We start from the raw sequence: 20,911 nt of genomic DNA, 5'->3' as shown, positions 1-20,911 counted from the left end.
TCCCTCAGTATTGCATTGGAGTATCAAACTCCCTCAGGATTGCACTGGAGTATCAAACTCCCTCAGAATTGCACTGGAGTATCAAACTCCCTCCGTATTGCATTGGAGTATCAAACTCCCTCAGTATTGCAATGGAGTATCAAACTCCCTCAGCATTGCACTAGAGTATCAAACACCCTCAGTATTACACTGCAGTATCAAACCCCCTCAGTATTGTACTGGAGTATCAAACTCCCTCAGTTTTGCACTGGAGTATCAAACTCCCTCAGTATTGCATTTGAGTATCAAACTCCCTCAGTATTGCACTGGAGTATCAAACTTCCTCAGTATTGCATTTGAGTATCAAACTCCCTCAGCATTGCACTGGAGTATCAAACTCCCTCAGTATTGCACTAGAGTATCAAACTCCCTCAGTATTGCACTGGAGTATCAAACTTCCTCAGTATTGCATTTGAGTATCAAACTCTCTCGGTATTGTACTGGAGTATCAAACTCCCTCAGTATTGCACTAGAGTATCAAACTCCCTCAGTATTGCACTGGAGTATCAAATTCACTCAGCATTGCACTGGAGTGTCAAACTCCCTCAGTATTGCACTGGAGTATCAAACCCCATCAGTATTGTACTGGAGTATCAAACTCCCTCAGTATTGCACTGGAGTATCAACTCCCTCAGTATTGCAGTGGAGTATCAAATCCCCTCAGTATTGCACTGGAGTATCAAACTCCCTCAGTATTGCATGTGAGTATCAAACTCCTTCAGTATTGCTCTGGATTATCAAACTCCCTCAGTATTGCACTAGAGTATCAAACTCCCTCAGTATTGCACTGGAGTATCAAACTTCCTGAGTATTGCATTTGAGTATCAAACTCCCTCAGCATTGCACTGGAGTATCAAACTCCCTCAGTATTGCACTCGAGTATCAAATTACCTCAGTATTGCACTGGAGTATCAAACACCCTCAGTATTGCACTGGAGTATCAAACTCCCTCAGTATTGCACTGGAGTATCAAACTCCCTCAGTGTTGCATTTGAGTTTCAAACTCCCTCAGTATTGCACTGGAGTTTCAAACTCCCTCAGTATTGCACTGGAGTGTAAAAGTCCCTCAGTATAGCACTGGAGTATCAAACTCCCTCAGTGTTGCATTTGAGTATCAAACTCCCTCAGTATTGCACTGGAGTATCAAACTCCCTCAGTATTGCACTGGAGTGTCAAACTCCCTCAGTATTGCAATGGAGTATCAAACTCCCTCAGCATTGCACTAGAGTATCAAACACCCTCAGTATTGCACTGGAGTATCAAACTCCCTCAGTATTGCACCGGAGTATCAAACTCCCTCAGTATTGCATTTGAGTATCAAACTCCCTCAGTATTGCACTGGAGTATCAAACTCCCTCAGTATTGTACTGGAGTATCAAACCCCATCAGTATTGTACTGGAGTATCAAACTCCCTCAGTATTGTACTCGAGTATCAAACTCCCTCAGTATTGCACTGGTGTATCAAATCCCCTCAGTATTCCACTGGAGTATCAAACTCCCTCAGTATTGCATTTGAGTATCAAACTCCCTCAGTATTGCACTAGAGTATCAAACTCCCTCAGTATTGCACTGGAGTATAAAACTCCCTCAGTATTGCACCAGAGTATCAAACTCCCTCAGTATTGCATTTGAGTATCAAACTCCCTCAGTATTGCACTGGAGTATCAAACTCCCTCAGTATTGTACTGGAGTATCAAACCCCCTCAGTATTGCACTAGAGTATCAAACTCCCTCAGTAATGCACTGGAGTATCAAACTCCCTCAGTATTGTTCTGGAGTATCAAACTCCCTCAGCATTGTACTGCCGGTATCAAACTCACTCAGTATTGCACTGGAGTATCAAACTCCCTCAGTATTGCATTGGAGTATCAAACTCCCTCAGGATTGCACTGGAGTATCAAACTCCCTCAGAATTGCACTGGAGTATCAAACTCCCTCCGTATTGCATTGGAGTATCAAACTCCCTCAGTATTGCAATGGAGTATCAAACTCCCTCAGCATTGCACTAGAGTATCAAACACCCTCAGTATTACACTGCAGTATCAAACCCCCTCAGTATTGTACTGGAGTATCAAACTCCCTCAGTTTTGCACTGGAGTATCAAACTCCCTCAGTATTGCATTTGAGTATCAAACTCCCTCAGTATTGCACTGGAGTATCAAACTCCCTCAGTATTGCACTAGAGTATCAAACTCTCTCGGTATTGTACTGGAGTATCAAACTCCCTCAGTATTGCACTAGAGTATCAAACTCACTCAGTATTGCACTGGAGTATCAAATTCACTCAGCATTGCACTGGAGTGTCAAACTCCCTCAGTATTGCACTGGAGTATCAAACCCCATCAGTATTGTACTGGAGTATCAAACTCCCTCAGTATTGCACTGGAGTATCAACTCCCTCAGTATTGCAGTGGAGTATCAAATCCCCTCAGTATTGCACTGGAGTATCAAACTCCCTCAGTATTGCATGTGAGTATCAAACTCCTTCAGTATTGCTCTGGATTATCAAACTCCCTCAGTATTGCACTAGAGTATCAAACTCCCTCAGTATTGCACTGGAGTATCAAACTTCCTCAGTATTGCATTTGAGTATCAAACTCCCTCAGCATTGCACTGGAGTATCAAACTCCCTCAGTATTGCACTCGAGTATCAAATTACCTCAGTATTGCACTGGAGTATCAAACTCCCTCAGTATTGTACTGGAGTATCAAACCCCATCAGTATTGTACTGGAGTATCAAACTCCCTCAGTATTGCACTGGAGTATCAAACTCCCTTAGTATTTCACTGGAGTATCAAACTCCCTCAGTATTGCACTGGAGTATCAAACTCCCTCAGTATTGCACTGGAGTATCAAACTCCCTCAGTATTGCACTGGAGTATCAAATCCCCTCAGTATTGCACTGGAGTATCAAACTCCCTCAGTATTGCATTTGAGTATCAAACTCCCTCAGTATTGCACTGGAGTATCAAACTCCCTCAGTATTGCACTGGAATATCAAACTCCCTCAGTATTGCACTAGAGTATCAAACTCCCTCAGTATTACACTGAAGTATCAAACTCCCTCAGTATTGCACTAGAGTATCAAACTCCCTCAGTATTACACTGGAGTATCAAATCCCCTCAGTATTGTACTGGAGTGTCAAACTCCCTCAGTATTGCACTGGAGTGTCAAACTCCCTCAGTATTGCACTGGAGTATCAAACTCCCTCAGCATTGCACTGGAGTATCAAACTCCCTCAGTATTGCATTTGAGTATCAAACTCACTCAGTATTGCACTGGTGTATCAAACTCCCTCAGTATTGCACTGGAGTATCAAACTCCCTCAGTATTGCATTTGAGTATCAAACTCCCTCAGTATTGCACTGGAGTACCAAACTCACTCAGTATTGCACTAGAGTATCAAACTCCCTCAGTATTGCACTGGAGTATCAAACTCCCTCAGTATTGTACTTGAGTATTAAACTCCCTCAGTATTGTACTAGAGTAACAAACTCCCTCAGAATTGCACTGGAGTCACTGACATATGACCTAAAATCATAAACTCAGTGAGAGAGCTATCTATTATTCTTCGGATAAACAGATATGCATACCTGTAGTTCAGTATTTGCAATAAAATAAAGCTGAACATTTTAGATTGACAACATTTATTAATATATTTTACATATGGCAGTTTAGATTAAACAGTTAAATTGAGATTTTAGAATAATTTTCACTTGTACAGCATCTGGTAATATTCTCCAGACATTCCAAAGTACTTCACAACTATTATTGATGCTATTTAAATCAAAAGGGACAGACTAGACAATTGGAACACACCAAGATCCCTCAAATAGCACTGAACTAAAGAGAAAATCTGTTTGCGGTTAATGGTGGTTGAATAAGGGATAAATATTGCTGGAACACTACGGAAAATCTCTCTTCTCATAATGTACAATTTAAAGCCATTCTTCATCTATACATCTAATTAATTGATAATTACTTAACTGTATAAAAAGATGATGAATTACAGGATTATGACAAGGAATCAGAACAATTACACGTCAGACGCGCTAGCTCATCTGAACCAGATTCAAGTATTTCAACTACAGTTTGACATTTTAAATGTTGACATTCAGAGAACTGTTTTCTATTGCTGATCAAAATGTTACATATCTCTGCTTCGAGCTCAGCACTGTTGCTGCCAAAACTCTCATCTATGTCTTTGTCACCTCCAGACTAGGCTTTCCAATTTATTCAACTAGTTTGATATTATCCAGGATAGTTTTCCATCTTCGAATCTCCATGTATTTGAGCTCATCCAAAATATTGCTGACTGAAGCCCGACCTGCATCAAATTCCGTTCACCCATTGTGCCTCTGCCCTACAGGTAGACTCCTGGGCCATCCCATGTTTTCAGTGTAAAATCCCATCTTGTGTACACACATCACCATAGACAAAATGCTCTGGAAAATCATCATGCACTACCACCTTCTGAGAACTCCAACTCTGGCTTCTGCAGCCCCACTCCTTTCATCACACACTGGCTACTGCATCTCCAGCCAGATCAGCAATAAGCTCTTGTATTGCTTCTCTTAAACCATCTTCTCACACCCACTCTTTCTCCTTATAAGACCCCCCCCCTCTTTACAAAACTTATAGTTACTCCCTCCTATTATCTCTTGGTTATTTTACATTTTGTGCAATTATGAGGAACCTTGGTATGTATTATATATTAAAGTGCTTATAAATTAAAAGTATTGTTAATGTTTTTAAACAGTGCCAATAGACCTCATGTCTCTGAGGGAAGATGGGATTTTGTCTTTTGGATGAGATGTTAATATAGCCACTGTGACAGTTGAAGAGCTCTTTCAGTATGGCACTGAAGGATCAAAAAGGTTCCTGTGTTACCTTATTCATTAAGGTTTATTCTCTATTTTTCACAGTTGGGCAGGTCATAAATCATAAGCCCATGCTGTTTCAATTAGAGGCTGAATAGTGTGTTAATTTTCTACTGTCATCTCATTTGAATGACTGTGTGCTCAACAAACTACATTGGAAAGCTGAAGTATTTGCAGGTCGTACTGCTGTTTCAAAGGATGCTGCAGAACTGAAAGTTGCCAAAATGTTATTTTGGAAGACTGAAAGGGAAGACAAATGGAGCATCAGCCAAGGAAGTATGCTCCAAGATTCACTGGTACTACGCTGGAGGCACTGGTCCCAGGACTAGGAAACAGATGGTGTCTGTGAAAGGTCAGGATTCTCTTAATGGAACAGGAGTTAATGGCACGTCAGGTCCATTTTGAGAATCTAACTCTGACTGCCATTGGGAAGAGCAACAGGACAGCAAGACGTTTTAATGACCATATGCATGAGGTCAAAGTGAGCAAATGCATCTTCACAACAACTCATATACACTACACTCCGAACTTGTGCCTAATATTCAAATATCCTATTTCACCCGCACCTAGTTTTTGTTGCCTCCATATAGCAATGCAACTACAAGTCCAGCACATACAACCACTTTACTTGCAAGATCAGATTTTGCAGGTAACAGGAGTGAAAGCCAGAAGACCTGAAAGAAGGTGGGAGATGGGAGCACAATAGTGCTATCTCCTGAATGTGATTGAGGAGATGGTGCTGAGAATCATGAGATTATGACTAGTTATAGATCAGCTTCTAGTGTCATTGAGAATTAAGGATGATAGGTTATTCCCTTGCCTTCTTCTTTCTCCTTGCCATCATCTTGAGATATGAATTGGAAGTTGTGGATGGTGTGTACCCTGGGACTCTTGCTTTCCTCCCTCATCGCAGTGCCTATGTTCTGGCTTGTATGTTTTCATATACCTGGGAACTGCTAGCCAATCAGGAAGAAGTTGAAGGGCTTTCCCCCCCCCCCCCCCCCCATGCCAGTATCGAGAAAGATCCTGGCAATTCCAATCTCCCACTCAGAAGCAAGCACCCAAGACAGCAGCATCGAGTTGCAATCTGTATTTGGTGAGTGATCAGGCTGTAGCCAGACTGGGGGAACATGTGGCAAATCCCCAGACAGCAGGGAACTCCGGTGAGGATGTCAGTGGGGCATGCTGCAGGAGTGCACTGGTGAGCAAACCTAACCAGACAGTTAGTGCTTTGGCAGGCTTGCTAGACAGTCTGTTGTCACTGTCAATAGACAATAGACAATAGACAATAGGTGCAGGAGTAGACATTCTGCCCTTCGAGCCAGCACCACCATTCATTATGATCATGGCTGATCATCCTCAATCAGTATCGTGTTCCTGCCTTATCCCCATAACCCTTGATTCCACTATCCTTAAGAGCTCTATCCAACTCTTTCTTGAAAGTATCCAGAGACTTGGCCTCCACAGCCTTCTGGGGCAGAGCATTCCATACACCCACCACTCTCTGGGTGAAGAGGTTTCTCCTCAACTTTGTTCTAAGTGGCCTACCCCTGTGTCCTCTGGTTCGGGACTCACCCATCAGCGGAAACATGCTTCCTGCCTCCACAGTGTCGAATCCTTTAATAATCTTACACATCTCAATCAGATCCCCTCTCAGCCTTCTAAACTCAAGAATGTACAAGCCCAGTCGCTCCAACCTTTCAGTGTAAGATAGTCCCGCCATTTCGGGAATTGACCTTGTGAACCTACACTGCACTCCCTCAATAGCCAGAATGTGTTTCCTCAAATTTGGAGACCAAAACTGCGCACAATATTCCAGATATGGTCTCACCAGGGCCCTGTACAGCTGCAGAACCTCTTTGCTTCTATATTCAACTCCTCTTGTTGTGAAGGCCAGCATGCTAGTAGCTTTCTTCACTGCCTGCTGTACCTGCATGCTTGCTTTCATTGACTGATGTATAAGAACACCTAGATCTCATTGTACTGTCCCTTTACCTAACTTCACTCCATTTAGGTAGTAATCTGCCTTCCTGTTCTTGCCACCAAAGTGGATGACCACACATTTATCCACATCAAACTGCATCTGCAATGCATCCGTCTACTCACCTAGCCTGTCCAGGTCACCCTGTATTCTCCTAACATCCTCCTCACATTTCACCCTGCCACCCAGCTTTGTGTCATCAGTAAATTTGCAAATATTACTTTTAATACCTTCATTTATATCATTAATGTACATTGTAAAAAGCTGCGGTCCCAGCACTGATCCCTGCGGCACACCACTGGTCACTGCCTGCCATTCTGAAAGGGAGCCATTTATCACTACTCTTTGTTTCCTGTCAGCCAACCAATTTTCAATCCAATTCAGTATTTTGCCCCTAATACCATGTGCCCTAATTTAGCTCATTAACCTCCTATGTGGGACTTTATCAAAGGCTTTCTGAAAGTCCAGGTATACTACATCCACTGGATCTCCCTTGTCCATCTTCAGAGTTACATCCCCAAAAAATTCCAGAAGATTAGTCAAGCATGATTTCCCCTTCATAAATCCATGCTGACTCTGACATATCCTGTTACTGCTATCCAGATGTGTCGTAATTTCGTCCTTTATAATTGACTCCAGCACTTTTCCCACCACTGAGGTCAGACTAACTGGTCTATAATTCTCTGTTTTCTTCTCCCCCCTTTCTTAAAAAGTGGGACAACATTAGCCAACCTCCAATCCGCAGGAACTGATCCTGAATCTATAGAACATTGGAAAATGATCACCAATGCATCCACGATTTCTAGAGCCACCTCCTTCAGTACCCTGGGATGCAGACCATCAGGTCCCGGGGACTTATCAGCCTTCAGACCTAACAGTCTCTCCAACACCATTTCCTGCCTAATGTAAATTCCCTTCAGTTCAGGTCCTTCAGCCACTATTACATCTTGGAGATTGCTCGTGTCTTCCCCAGTGAAGACAGATTTAAAGTACCAATTCAACTCTTCTGCCATTTCTTTGTTCCCCGTAATAAATTCGCCTGTATCTGTCTTCAAGAGCCCAATTTTAGTCTTAACCTTTTTTTTCTTTTCACATACCTAAAAAAGCCTTAACTATCCTCCTTTATATTTTTGGCCAGTTTACCTTCATACCTTATTTTTTCTTTGCGTATTACCTTTTTAGTTATCCTCTGTTGTTCTTTAAAAGTTTCCCAGTCCTCCGATTTCCCACTCATCTTTGCTATGTTATACTTTTCCCTTTTTCTTTATATGGTCCTCGTCAGCCACGGCCACCCCTGCCTCCCCTTAGGATCTTTATTCCTTTTTGGAATGAACTGATCCTGCACCTTCTGCGTTATACCCAGAAATACCTGCCATTGTTGTTCCACTGCCATCCCTGCTTGGGTATTGCACCATTGAACTTTGGCCAGCTCCTCCCTCATAGTTCCATAGTTCCCCTGAAATATTGTCGCTTCCGATTCTACCCTCTCCCTTTCAAATTGCAGATTAAAGCTTATTGTATTGTGGTCACTACCTCCTAATGGCTCCTTCACTTCAAAGTCCTTGATCAAATCCGATTCGTTGCACAACACCAGATCCAGAATTGCCTTCTCCCTTTGCTAGGCTCCAGCACTAAGAATCCATCTCGGATGCACTACACAAACTCCCTTTCTTAGGGTCCCGTACCATCCTGATTCTCCCAGTCTACCTGCATGTTAAAATCCCCCATAACAACTGTAGTAATATCTTTGCAACAGGCCAGCTCCTTATTCAACTTACACACTACATTCAGGCTGCTGTTTGGGGGCCTGTAGATAACTCCCATTAGGGTCCTTCTACCCTTAGAATTTCTCAGCTCTATCCATAATGACTCTACATCCCCGATTCTAGATCCCCCATGCAAGGGACTGAACATCATTCCTTACCAACAGGGCCACCCCACCCCCTCTGCCAGTCAGTCTATCTTTACGATAGCATGTATAGCCTTGAATATTAATTTCCCAGGCCATGTCCACTTGAAGCCATGTCTCCGTTATCCCCACAACGTCGTAACCGCCAATTTCCAAATTTCCTCAAGCTCATCCACCTTATTTCTAATACTTTGTGCATTCATATATAATATTTTTAATTTGTTACTCCCCTCACCCTTCCTATCAACCCCTATTTCACTTGACCTTACGGCACAATCCTTTTTTGAGTTTTCTGCTCCATTGATTCCGTTGTCTTTCTTGACCTCTCTTGTTCTAACTTTCCCTTTAACTTTCTTCTTAAACTTCCAGTTTGTCCCCATCCCCCCGCTATTTAGTTTAAACACAGCTGTATTGCAGTGGCAAACCTGCCTGCCAGAATGCTGGTCCCCCCACCTATTAAGGTGCAACCCATCCCTCTTGTATAATTTATCCTCACCGCTAAACATACCCCAGTGATCCAAGAATTTAAATCCTTGCTTCCTGCACCAGTTCCCCAGCCACGCATTCAGGTCCATTATCTCCCTGTTCCTGTCCTCTCCAGCCCGAGGAACTGGAAGCAAACCGGAGATAACCACCTTGGATGTCCTGCTTTTCAGCCTTCTTCTGAGTTCTCCGAAGTAGAATGTCCCTCCTCTTCTTCCTGTCATAATTTATGCCGACATGTACCACCACCTCTGGCTCTTCACCTTCGCCCTTGAGGATTTCCTGCACTCTGTCTGCGATGTCCTTAATCCTGGCACCAGGAAGGCAACACATCATCCTCAAATCCCGCCTGTTGCCGCAGAAACCACTTTCAGTCCCTCTCACTATGGAGTCCCCTATTACCACGGCTCTGTGTGATGTCTGACTCCTCAGCTCTGCCTCCACGCCAATTTCTGATTGGCAGACCTGACCGCCTCACGGACTGGCAGTGACGTCTGTCTCTACGGTTTCCAAGAGATTCAAGGAGGAGTGCAGCCTGAACATGGCATAGGATATCATACAGTGCTTTAATTCCATTCTTTCCAGATGAAAATAATAGTCAGTATCCCAGCAGCACTTGCACCCGTGATGTAGTTTCTGCTGCTATTGTCTCCTGTTACATTGCCATGCTGTCTCAGAGCCTCAGTGAAAAATGGCCATTGGATTTATGATAACTGCTATACACGCTCACACTGATGTCATCATGGCTGCAAGATTACAGTGCTCAAAGGGATATGCAGCTCTTCCAGTGGATTATCAGGCTTGTTGAGGTGTCACCCTGGGGAAGTGACAGTGAGTCCATTTAAGCACAAACCTTTGATGATAGCTTCCTGCTCCGACCAATACCACTCCTCTGGTATCCTTGCTGTTGCTTCTCAGCTAATCAACTACTGACAGGCAGCTTACTAGTGAAAGTCAACAGCTGACATAACCATGCTGTAGCCAATGAGGTTGAAGTACATAGGAGTACAAAGACAGACAGGACTAGGCACTCACAAGACAGACAATACAACTAATGCTCTGAAGTACTTCATTGCTTTTTGCTTAATTGATTGTGTTGGATAAAGATATCATTTGAAGATATCATAGTGGCTAAGGGACACAGTGACCTCACTGAATGAGGTATTGCGTATATTGATATAATTACTAAAGAATATTTAAAGTTTGCAGTGGTAAGGAAAATATTAATTAACCATCTTACTGTAAGTTTACCTTGCTACAAGGCTGCGAGACAAAGCAAGATCAAGTGAGAATGGCATGAACTCCTGTGATGTTCACTGGTCTCATTAGCATATCACACAAGCAGACTTAACCCCTTATCCTACAGTATTACAGAAAATAGAAACTGAGTTTGCACTATGACACCCTCTCTAGTTGCACTCTAGAATAACTCCATTCTGCCTCCTGTTCTCTTGCTGCTTTCCCCCTCTGTTTGCTCTGCTCCATTTCCTGATTACTGTGCAGGCCAAGAAGCTCTGTTACCACTGTTCCCATATCTGGGGAAGAGATTTCTTTCCACAGACTGTAAGTACTAACTCCAAACACACAGCGCAATACTTTCACAAATTCAACCCAGACATCATTAAAGCCAAAAGCATGTCACCCATAACTTTGTTGTTTCATTCTGTTAAATGCATTGGTGCTAGGTCATTCTTGCAGATCAACTACTGATCATTTAATAAAAATAAAATGCTGCAGAGACTTGGCAGATCTCTGTGGGGAGAGGAACCAAGTTGATGTTTCAAGTCGACGACTCTCCTTTTCTGAACTCTTGATCTTTAAGTGACAAACAAATTTGTTCAATGGATCTGTGTGGTCTAAACTTGGAAAATGACAATTATATCATTTGGTTCAGCTCCATAGTTGTTCAGTTTCTGGAAAAGATGGAGGATGGCCACTTGAGTGATCTTTATCAAGAAGTTGGACAGACCACTCTGAAAATGGCACTGCAAATATAGATTTCAGTTTCTCTTTTTTCTGTTAAGCTCAATGGCAAAAAGATCGTTGTGCAGACAAACCTTTTCTATAACAGACTCATGAATTTCAAAGCTAAAAATACATTAGAAATAAATTTAGTTGCTTATCAATGTGTATTTTAGATACAGAATGATTAATGTACAAAAAATAAAAATCATCTTTTTCCAACATTGAATTATTTGATAAATGCTTAACTGCATTAAAATAATAAATTGTTATAGATCATGACAGGAAATCACGTTGCATATCAATCAGGATAGCTACTGTGAAGAAAAGGGTTTAGATCTTTTAACTATTAAACGTTAAGTGAACCTTGTTTTTCTACTGCTGATTGAAGGCAATACAGCAGTAGCAGTTATAATTTCTGGTGCATTCCTCACTTCCACCTGCTTAATTTATTACGACACAGGTCAGTAACCAAATTTAGTAATTAATTTGAAAGGAAATAAGCACTATGCATTTCGGCATTTAAATTTATGACTTCAGACTTTGAACATTATTGTTTGAGTGCAGGAGTGTTCACTGTAATTTGAGAAGATATTTATCCAGGAGAGTTGTCACTATTGACAGAATTTATATTTATTGAACATCCCAAGTTGCTCTCATCAGAAAGGACACTAATCTGAAATTATGGGCTGAATTTTCTCATCTGTTTGAAAACAGACTGAGACAAGAAGGGCTGTTAAAGTGGAAGGGGAGGGAGTCAACATTAAGGGAGTTTCACATCTTCCTGTCACTGCAGTATACTACCATTCAGCCAACTGAAATAATTAATTGTCCAAATAATTGCTGTCTCCTCTGCCCCTGACCGACGTCAGGAGACTGGCAGAGATTACCCCAGAAATATTGACAGCCTCCCAGAGAACGGCTCCTGATTTAGAGGAACTTTGGACTTCTCCCTGATGGACACTCCACGAACCACTGAAGGGATCCTCTGGAGTAATGGTGGCTCCCAACACAAGGTGGTGCCTATGGCGCTCTCCTCTACCCTTCCCATGATGAAATCCACTCTGTCTGACCACAGCTTCTTTGAGAAACTTATCTGTCTTTGGGGGCACTTTTAGCAAGCTGAGCAGTGACTGGTTGATTGACCACACTGGCAAGGACAGACCCAGGATCCCACCACTATCTGCTCCCCCACACAACAACATCCCCTCCGACAGAGATTTATCAACTACTGCTTTCTATCCCAGATAGCTGAATACGTTCTCTTCTGGAAAATCAAACTTGACAACTCCATTTCTCTCTCCAGATATCCTGCAAAACCAGCTGAGTGTTTCCAATGCATTTTTTATTTCAGTTTTCAACATGACCAGCAGTATTTTACTTCTTTGCTTCTCTAAAGGAATGCTGTCTGATTTTTTTTGTTTTAGAATAAAAGACAACTGCTATACAAATACTAATTCTGTACATCTTGTGGTACATTGTCCAATATTGCAGCTTTTTGATTTCAGGATCAAAATTTCTAAACTTAGTAATCTCAGACTAAGCCCCACTCTTTGCAACTAGATCCTCAGTTTCCTGACCCACAGGCCACAATCAGTGAAGATTGGAGACAATATTTCATCCTCACTAACACTCAACACTGGAGTCCCCCAGAGGTGCGTACTCAGCCCCCAACTGTACTCACTGTATACCCATGACTGCTTCACCAAATACCAGACTAATGCCATTTACAAGGTCGCTGATGACACCACCCGTAATGGGTCAAATCTCAGATGGTGACAAAACAGACTATAGATGGGAGGTGGAAGATCTGGAAAAATGGTGCACTGAGAACAACCTAGCTCTCAGTGCCAGCAAAACCAAGGAATTCATTATTGACTTTCGGCGGGATGTTACTCATGCCCTCCTACACATTAACAGCACAGAGGTGGAACAAGTGGAAAGTGTCAACCTCCTGGGAGTGGTCATCAACAACAAGCTTTCTTGGATTCTTCATGTGGACGCACTGGTTACAACGGCCCAACAATGTCTCTTCTTCCTCAGACAGCTGAGAAAATTTGGCATGACAGTAAATACCCTTGCCAACTTTTATAGGTCCACCAATAAGAGCATTTTTTCTGGATGTATCACTACCTGGTATGGCAACTGTACCATTCAAGATTGGAAGTGGTTACTGTGAGTGGTGAATTAGGCCGGACAATCACAAAGGCCAACCTCCTATCTATAGAATCCATCTAGCAGGCCCACTGTCAAGGAAAGGCTGCCAACATTCTCAAAGATCCATCCCACCCTGGCAATGTTTTTCTACGATGTCTACCATCGGGGAGAAGGTCTTGAAGTCTGAACACATGCATTAGCCAGTTTCAAAACAGTTTCTTCCCTGCTGTTGTTAGAATACTGAATGGACTCACAAACTCTTAGCATTCGCCAGTAGCTGTGTTTTTTTGTTTTGCCACTGCCTACCTATTATTTACTATCTATGCGACTTAACTCTATGATCTGCCTGTATTGCTCACAAGACAAAGCTTTTCACTGTGCCTCGATACCCGTGACAATAAATTCAATTCAATTCAATTCAATTCAATAGGCCTGCCAGTGCATGAATCAGATTGTCCCCAATTAACTGTCTTTAGGTATTCTACACCCCTCCCCAAAAGAGACTAACCCTGACTACTTTGCTCTTGTGAAGTATTGCCCCATTTTCTTTTCCCTTCAAGCTTTTGTTTGTACTGTTTTCACCTAAATCCATACCTAATATTTCTGAAACACCACAGCTGCAAGCTGTTTTCTGGTTTCTGCCACAGGACAGGTACAGCTTTTTATCAAAGTCAACTTTGTTATCCTATATGACGATGATAAATGAGGAATGATAATTTAGTTTTCTCAACCTGCTTGCAGGTTTTGACACGCTCCTCCAATTCCCCAACCACCATATCCAGCAAGATAGATCGGTATCCATTTGTTTCCTTTCTTTTCTCAATTAGTTTTTTTACTTGTTTATACAAAAATAAATGGTTCAATTTCTGGCTTTGTGCTTGGGCTTTCAGCACCTTCACCATTAGCTTCTGTTCCTCAATAAGGAATACGTGCCTATTTCTGTCACATATATACTTGGTCCATGCGGAGCCATCATAAGCAAAACTGATGTGCTCGTTGGTCTTTGATATTCTCATTAGGATCTTGGGCCAAACAGCCCAAATACTGCAGAGTCTTCCAAGGCAGATGCTAGATGCTTTGTTGACCAGAAACATGATGCAGTTCCCAGGTGTGCACGACAATCTTTCCTTATTTAGGACAACCTGCGGCAGGATGTCAGATGTTGAACCATCTTTTAGACCTGCACTTGGACTTAGCTGAAATCATAGCCAGAGCAATGGCTTATTTTTGTTCTTGTTCCTACTACCTTTAGCCCTTAATCTTTCCTAAACTCTGTCAGCATCTTCACAACTATCTGAAGCTGAACCAGATTGTTCATAACATTGGTATCGTACCCCATGATGTGCCACTGATTTCCCATTTGTATAATGGCTAAGGCTGCACATTGCTACCTTGATGACAGCACTTGAATTCCCTCATCACCTTGAGCTCAGTGGGGGCTGAAACTCTTATCCAAACCTTTTCACCTCTATGCTTGATTACGCCAGCTCATCACTGACCATTCTCCCACATCCTTGTCTCCGTAAACTTCACGTAGTTTAAAATGTTGCTCTTTCTTACACCAAGTCCTATCCACTAACATCAATGAATTTAGCACCTGCTTAAGAAACATCAAAATGTAAAAATTGTCATGTTTTTAAAATTCTTCATGGCTTATGGTTTCCCTATTTCCATCATCTCTTCTAGGCCCACAACCCTCAGATGTTTGCATTCCTCAAAATAGGAAAAGGACTGACCATTGCACCATGATACAGAAGACCATTCAATTAGGGGAAGCAAAAAATACGTAGGGATTTCTACAATTAGGGGTACAGACAGCATTGTTTGTAAGCAGGAATGAGTGTCCCACATGGTGTGTTACCTGTCTTGTGCCATCTCAAACTAGCTTGAAAGGATTTGGCAGGGGGAGGATCCAGTTGTTGTGATCCATGTTGGAATCATCAATATAGGCAACAGTAGGAAAAAGGTCCTGTTTCATGAATATCAGAAATTAGGAAAAAAAAAAATTGAAATACACAGGACCTCAATGGTTATAATCTCTGGATTATTATCCAATCCACTTGCAAAGTGATTAAGAGATAAGCAAATTAGGAAGAAAATGCATGGCTAAAGAAGTGGGTTTGGGAAAGAGGGGTTCCATTTTATGGGACACTCATATCAGTGTTGGGTTAGGTAATAACCATTGCCAACTTTTATAGGTACGCCATCGAGAGCATTTTTTCTGGATGTATCACTACCTGTTATGGCAACTGTATCATTCAAGATCAGAAACGGTCACAGAGAGTGGTGAACTCAGCCCAGACAATCACAAAGGCCAACCTCCCATCTGTAGAATCCATCTACCAGGCCTTTCTGTCAAGGAAAAGCTGCCAGCATTCTCAAAGATCCATCCCACCCTGGCAATGTTTTTCTACAATGTCTACCATTGGGGAGAAGGTGCAGAAGCCTGAACACATGCATGAGCTGGTTTCAAAACAGTTTCTACCCTACTGTTGTTAGAATACTGAATGGACTCACAAACCATTAGCATTCACCTGTATCTGTGTTTTTGTTTTTGCCGCTGCTTACCTATTATTTACTTATCTATGCTACCTAACTCTGTGAACTGCCTGTATTGCTCACAAGACAAAGCTTTTCACTGTGCCTCGGTACACGTGAAATTCAATTCAATTCAGTTCAATTCAATTCAATTCAGTTCAATTCAATAGGCCTGCCAGTGCATGAATCAGATTGTCCCCAATTAACTGTCTTTAGGTATTCTACACCCCTCCCCAAAAGAGACTAACCCTGACTACTTTGCTCTTGTGAAGTATTGCCCCATTTTCTTTTCCCTTCAAGCTTTTGTTTGTACTGTTTTCACCTAAATCCATACCTAATATTTCTGAAACACCACAGCTGCAAGCTGTTTTCTGGTTTTTGCCACAGGACAGGTACAGCTTTTTATCAAAGTCAACTTTGTCATCCTATATGACGATGATAAATGAGGAATGATAATTTAGTTTTCTCAACCTGATTGCAGATTTTGACATGCTCCTCCAATTCCCCAACCACCATATCCAGCAAGATAGATCGGTATCCATCTGTTTCCTTTTTCCAATTAGCTTTTTTTACTTGTTTATACAAAAATAAATGGATTCAATTTCTGGCTTTGTGCTTGGGCTTTCAGCATCTTCACCATTAGCTTCTGTGCCTCAATAAGGGACACGTGCTTAATTCTGTCACATACATAATTGGCCCACGCGGAGCCAGCATAAGCTCAACTGATGTGCTTGTTGGTCTTTGATATTTTCTTTAGGACCTTGGGCCAAACAGCCCAAATACTGCAGAATCTTCCAGGGCAGATGCTAGATGCTTTGCTGACTTTCTTGGAGTACAGGAACATGATGCAGTTCCCAGGTGTGCATGACAATCTTTCCTTGTTTAGGACAACCTGCGGCAGAACGTCAGATGTTGAACTATCTTTTAGACCTGCACTTGGACTTAGCTGAAATCATAGCCAGAGCAATGGCTTAATTTTTTCCTTGTTCCTCCAACATTACCTCTGGTATCTCTCAAGGATCTATTCTTAACCGCTCATAATCTATTTAAAAATCACCCCTTTTGATATTGTCTGAAAACCATATAAGGTTTCACTGGTAATGCCACCATCGTCTCTTGAACTTTCCATCATCTCTAAATTTCTAGGCGCTTTATCCAGCATTCAGTACCAGCTAAGCTGAAATTTCCTGCAACTAAATGAAGATGAAACCTACTACCTTTAGCCCTCAATCTTTCCTAGACTCTGTCAGCATCTTCACAACTATCTGAAGCTGAACCAGATCATTCACAAATTGGTATTGTACCCCATGTGCCACTGACTTCCCATTTGTTTAAGGCTGCTCGTTGCTACCTTGATGACAGTACTTGAATTCCCTCATCACCTTGAGCTCAGTGGAGGCTGAAACTCTCATCCAAGCCTTTCCACCTCTATGCTTGATTACGCCATTTCATCACTGACCATTCTCCCACATTCTTGTCTCCGTAAACTTCATGTTGTTTAAAATGTTGCTCTTTCTTACACCAAGTCCTATCTACTAACATCAATGAATTTGGCATCTGCTTAAGAAACATCAAAATGTAAAAATTGTCATGTTTTTAAAACTCTTCATGGCTTGTGGTTTCCCTATTTCTGTCATCTCTTCTAGCCCCACAACCCTCAGATGTTTGCATTCCTCTAAATAGGAAAAGGACTGACCATTGCACCGTGATACAGGAGACCATTCAACTTGGGAAGCAAAAAAATGTAGAGAATTCTACAATTAGGGGTTCTTGTTTGTAAGCAAGAACAAGGATTTGTGAGGGGGAGGATCCAGTTGTTGTGATCCATATTGGAAGAAACAATATAAGCATGAGTTGGCAAAAGGTCCTGTTTAGTGAATATCAGAAATTAGGGAAAAAAAATTCAAATACACAGGATCTCAATGGTTATAATCTCTGAATTAGTATCCAAGCCACTTGCAAAGTGATTAAGAGATAACCAAATTAGGAAGAAAATGCATGGCTAAAGGAGTGGGTGTGGGAAAGAGGGGTTCCATTTTATGGGACACTCATATCAGTGTTGGATTAGGATGTAACCATTTGAACAGACTCCACCTGAAACAATCTGGGACCAGAGTCCTAGTGGCTAGGCTAAATCGGGTGTTCATAATGTCTTTAAACTAGTTAAAGAAGGAGTCGGCCCAAGAGGTTGTGTTGCAAAGTTGATGTGTATAAAATTGAAAATTGGGGAATGTGTTGCATGGTCCTTTAAAAGATGGTGGGGTTGTTTTTGGTGCTTAGAACTAAAATGGATATCTGTGAGCTGCTTTAAGATTTGCAGGAATAGAGAGTACCTGAATTGAAACATTTTGTATTGAAAGGCTAAGCAGCAGTTTTATCAAGACAACAGGTCTTAAATGTAATCAATCAACTTATATCAGGCCTTTAGCTACCAAAAACCTATTAGATTTAAATCTGATGGTTTTAACAACCTAGTACCAATCCGATTGCAAAAATATTGATCAGTAATCAAGGATATAAAAGTAGAGGGCAGTTGAAAATCAGCAGTGCTAACTACCATCTGCTAAGAGGTAAAAGCTCTCAGCTCTTACAGAAAGCACCATCTATTTACCATGGTACAGCAGCATACCATCTATATTCATGACTGAAGAATTTACAGAGAAAATATGCCTGACAGAAGGATCAGCAGAGAAAACACAGAAGGTTTAGAAGACATAACCTGGCTGCAATTTCGAGAGATGAAATTCTATTGTTTTGTGATAGAAGTTGGATAAGTATTTATTGGAACAGCATACCATTAGAATCTTGTCTTATTTGGGAATAGTTAGTAGTTAGAGGGGAATTGTTTGGTCTGTTAATAGTTTAGTTAATTTGTTCACTGTTAGAGTTAGATAAATAAATTGTTAATTATGGATTGTAAAGTGAGCATCAGGGATTTCTTTCACTTAACCACTCACAGTTGCTGAAAAACAGATTACGCTCCTTTTTACAGATATTAGGGCGAGGCACTCGCCTTCGGGTATTTCAGTTTTAGTTCTCAGAATGGGGTGAACCTCTGCTTTATAACAGCTGTTAAAATTTCCAGAACAAGTAATAGGTCAGAGGGTATAGAAAGCATCAAGAATCTAAATTCAGACACAGCAGAAAAGTTTGGGGGGTTGGGGAGGGAACGCAATCAATGCAGGACTAAATGTGTTGTACAGCAAACATTTTAACAAGCACCTTTGGAATTAGCACTGTTGATAAACCAACAAAAATTATTATACCCCAAATATTGTGAAATTTACTGTATTATTCTGGATCAATTATAGTTTTTTTTTTAAATTTACTTACCTCAATGTAAATATATTTGTTCAATTGAGTGGCCACATGAAATATCATTATGTTTCTACTACTTAGGGTGTGGTTTTACATTAATTATGCGGACCTCTTGATTAACCAGAATATTTGATCAATTTGCACACACCTGGTCCCATAGGTGCTGGTTAATAAAAAGTATTCTGTGTTTAAATGCATGCAGAATATAAAACAAGGCAAATGAGCTTTTCATGCAGATTGTAATTGGCAGCTATGAGGTTGTGGATATCACCGAGACACGGCTGCAAGGGGATCAGGGCTGGGGAGTAAATATCCAAGAATATATGTCCTATCAAAAAGACAGGCAGAGAGGGCAGGGTTGATTTGATATTAAGAAAGGAAAATAAATTGGCAGCAAGAAGCAAATATAGGTGTAGAATCTGTGCGGGTAGAGTTGACAATTTGCAAAGGAGAAAAGACTTATGTACAGGCCTCCTAGCAGTAGTCATGACATGGGGAAGAAAATAAATCTGGAGATAGAAAGGCACTATTAAAATAAACAGGACTGACTTCAATATGCAGTTGGACTGGGAAAAACAGATTGGTAGTGGATCCCAAGAATAGGAATTTGTGGAATGTCTACAAGATGGGATGGGACTTTGGAACAGCAGGTAGTATAGCCCACTAGGGAACATCCAAGGAACAGGAAAATCGACATTTTGGGTCAAAGCCCTTCATCAGAAATGACCTTCTGTCATTCCTGATGAAGGGCTCTGGCCTGAAACATCGATTTTCCTGTTCCTTGGATGCTGCCTGATCTGCTGTTCTTTTCCAGCAACACACTCTCAGCTCTGATCTCCAGCATCTGCAGACCTTGCTGTCTCCCACTAGGGAACAGGCAATCCTGGATTTCAAGTGAAATGAGGTTGACTTGATTAGGGAGCTTAAGGTGAAGGAACTCTTAGGGGGTCATGACCGCACTGTGATAGAATTCACCCAAGGTTTGAGAGGGAGAAGCTGGAATAAGATGTAACGGTATCATAGTTGAGTAATTAAAAATACATGGATGTGTATGGACATGGACATGGAGCATCAATAGCATAATTCAGGAGGCACAGAGGAAATTCATTCCAAAGAAGAAACATATGAAGGAGAGGACAAGGCAAACATGGCAGACAAGGTAAGTCACGCACAGCATAAACGTTTAAATCCCATCTGTTCCAACTGTGTTTTATAACATTTCTGAACAGGCTGATTTGAAAATACCTAAAAGCAAAAGAATAAGCAGACAATGTGGTAAAAATTAGTGGGAAGGCTTTAAAAGTCAGCAAAGGATAACTAAAATATGAGGGTAAGCTAGCTAGAAATATAAAAGAGGATTGCAAGAGTTTTTTTTTAGATATCTAAAAGGTAAGAGAGAGGCAAAAGTTCACATTGAACCACTGGAGAATTATTAGTGGGAAACAAATAAATGGCAGAGGAACTGAATAGATACTTTGCATCTGATTTCACAGTGGAACACACCAGCAGCATACCAGAACTTCAAAAGAGAGTCAGGGGGCAGGGGAGTGTGTAGTGGTTATCATTAAGGAGAAGATGCTGGGGAAGCTGAAAGAACTAAAGGTGGATAAATCACTCTGATCAGATGGACTACAGCCCAGA

The 20,911-nt window shown here is 41.5% G+C and overlaps 2 pseudogenes; both read right to left on the bottom strand.

Moving 5' to 3' along the window:
- Positions 1-14,094: 14,094 nt before the first annotated feature.
- On the bottom strand, positions 14,095-14,585 carry LOC148149622 (large ribosomal subunit protein eL34 pseudogene; annotated as a pseudogene).
- Positions 14,586-16,529: 1,944 nt separating this feature from the next.
- Positions 16,530-19,333, bottom strand: LOC122551924 (large ribosomal subunit protein eL34 pseudogene; annotated as a pseudogene).
- Positions 19,334-20,911: the final 1,578 nt, after the last annotated feature.

The sequence above is a fragment of the Chiloscyllium plagiosum genome, unplaced genomic scaffold (assembly GCF_037043375.1).
Source record: "Chiloscyllium plagiosum isolate Xiang-an unplaced genomic scaffold, Cpla_swu_hap1 HiC_scaffold_7, whole genome shotgun sequence".
In the NCBI taxonomy this organism is placed as follows: domain Eukaryota; kingdom Metazoa; phylum Chordata; class Chondrichthyes; order Orectolobiformes; family Hemiscylliidae; genus Chiloscyllium; species Chiloscyllium plagiosum.
This window is presented reverse-complemented; position numbering and strand designations above follow the sequence as displayed.